At 41.1% G+C, this 2,654-nt stretch overlaps 1 protein-coding gene across 1 annotated transcript in view; it reads left to right on the forward strand.

Annotated features, from left to right (window-relative positions):
* Nucleotides 1-2,654, forward strand: part of LOC101860103 (protein timeless homolog) — a gene marked incomplete in the record, with an annotated part of 107,984 nt that overhangs the window by 66,007 nt on the left and 39,323 nt on the right.

A 2,654-nucleotide genomic window follows, 5' to 3' on the forward strand; every position in this document is an offset into this window, starting at 1 on the left:
GCGCCAAAAAACAAAACAACAAGAAGACCAAAAAAACAAAACAACAACTAAACAACAAAACCAACCAAAAAAAACCCAACTAATCATTGAGCTCATGCACGTCTCCAAAGCTCCCCAACAGACATACATACATGTACATACCAAACGTCTTCAAAAGAAAAGACAACGACAACAACAAACAAACATTGAGCACATACCGTGTCCAAAGATCACCTCCTAGCTCTGTGATAAACAACAAAGAAACAGACAGACTAACAAACAAACAAACTAACACACAAGAAAACAGACCACAAACAAACACTGAGCACGTGCCGTGTCCAAAGATCTCCTCCCATGTCTGTGACAACAAACAAACACACAAGCAGACAAACAAACAGACAAACAAACAAACACACGCACAGTAAAACAAACAAACAAACGGACAAGCAAACAAACAAACACACTCACTCACGTGTCCAAAGACCTCCCAAGCAGCTTTGTGACAACAAATGAACAGACATACACACGAACAAACACACAAACAAACGCAGAGCACATACCGTGTCCAAAGATCTCCCAACCAGCTCTGTGACAACAACCAACCAACCAAATAAACAAACAAACAAACAAACAAACAAACACAGAGCACGTAGCCTGCCGTGTCCAAAGACCTCCCAACCAGCTTTGTGACAACAACAAAACAAGCAGACAATCAAACAAACAAACATCAAGACAAACAAATAAACAACCAAACAAACACACACTCACACAGAGCACGTAGCCTGCCGTGTCCAAAGATCTCCCAACCAGCTTTGTGACAACAAACAAACAAACAGACAAACAAACAAACTCGCAAACAAATAAACAAACAAACACACGCACAAACACAGCACATACCGTGTCCTAAGATCTCCCAACCAGCTCTGTGACAACAAACAAACAAACGAACAAACACGCACAGACAAACAAATAGACAAGCGAACAAATAAACAAACAAACACGCACAAACGCAGCACATACCGTGTCCTAAGATCTCCCAGCCAGCTCTGTGACAACAAACAAACAAACAAACAGACAAACAAACAGACTCACAAACAAATAAACAAACAAACACACGCACAAACACAGCACATACCGTGTCCTAAGATCTCCCAACCAGTTCTGTTTATGACAAAAACACCAAGCCCTGTCGTCTGTGCTGATGGGAACAGTCGCCGTTCGTCAAGCGACTCGACTCTCCCGCCAAGTAGGGCTGGGCTATGAGTCGCTTCAGTAAAGTCCGGATAATAGTATGTTAGTGTACCTCTTCGGCAAATATGATATGAACCTCTGCAGAAAATGGGTTAGAACCACTTCGACAAACGGTTTAGGACTACTTCAACAAATTGGTGCACCCCACTTCGGCAAACGTGTCAGGAAAGAGAGTTGAGAGTCTGAATTCGGATAATATTTCATTGAGAATTATCCGGTTTTCCTTATAGATTATCCGGATTTTGCCCTCCTCTCCCGCCAAGTGCCCACGCCAGACGCCCGCATTGCCATGAAGCGCTCAGAAGAAGAGGAAGAAATATAATTACATATATATATACTATATTATAAATATAATATGTGTATTTATATCTGGCTCTAATTTCTGCCGCTCACTCACAACATTATTATTACGATACTACGCTTGTTTGTGCTTGTGTGTGCTGTAAGACTTCTAATATTAAGGGGGGGGGGGGTTATTAATAATTAACTACTTAAATAATTGATTTTAAAAAACCAACATTATTTAACAATTGTGTGGTTTCTTAGGAGACTGCTAAGAGTATCGTGGAAGGAAAAGAAATCAAATGAGGTAGTGCTTGATAAAGCCCACGTGGGACGCTCAATGTTAAAAACAATCAGGAAACGACAAATGCAGTTTTTGGGACACATAAATAGACATAAGGGTCTTGACCACCTAGCTCTCACTGGCAAAATTGAGGGCAAGCGAGGCAGAGGAAGGCCCAGAACAACATACTTGGGTAACCTAAACAAATGGGTACCGTAACAGGGAAAGATCAGGGGAACGTAGCTTTTTTGAGAGCATCCGAGCAAAGGAATGAATGGAGAACCATGATCACCAATGTCTGTCGCAGACCTGGCACTGGATGATGATTTGACAATTGACTACTCAGTGTAAGACTCCGTCATACGTCACTTTTCAAAATAGTTTATTTAATTGTTTGTTTGTTTTTTTGCAAGAGTTTTACGGCACTTGCAACACAAAAAGGTCAGTGGGTGGTTGGCGGGTGCTCTGGTGTGGTTTGCTCCTCCTTTCCTATCGAGCATCTATCGTCTTTATCTCCCCCTTCCTCTTTTTTACTTTTGTTATGTTACTCTCTTTGTAACGCCTCTAATCTTCTGGCGCTCATATGACCCAATGAGCAAAACCGTAAAACCTCTACCAAAAAACCCCCAAAAAACCAAAACAAATTGAATGGCCAATATCGTGCCGTTATTTCTTTTTTCTCAAACTGAACGAAATGTGACCATATTATATATATATATATGAGCGAGCGCTGTAAAACTTTTACGAAACTCACCAAAAATCTAGGAAATGACCTCCAAATAATCGTATGTTTACAGTAGAGAGCGGACTTTAGCGTAAACCTCTCTCTCTCTCTCTCTCTCTCTCTCTCTCTCTCTCA

Source organism: Aplysia californica, unplaced genomic scaffold (genome assembly GCF_000002075.1).
Source record: "Aplysia californica isolate F4 #8 unplaced genomic scaffold, AplCal3.0 scaffold00220, whole genome shotgun sequence".
NCBI lineage: Eukaryota > Metazoa > Mollusca > Gastropoda > Aplysiida > Aplysiidae > Aplysia > Aplysia californica.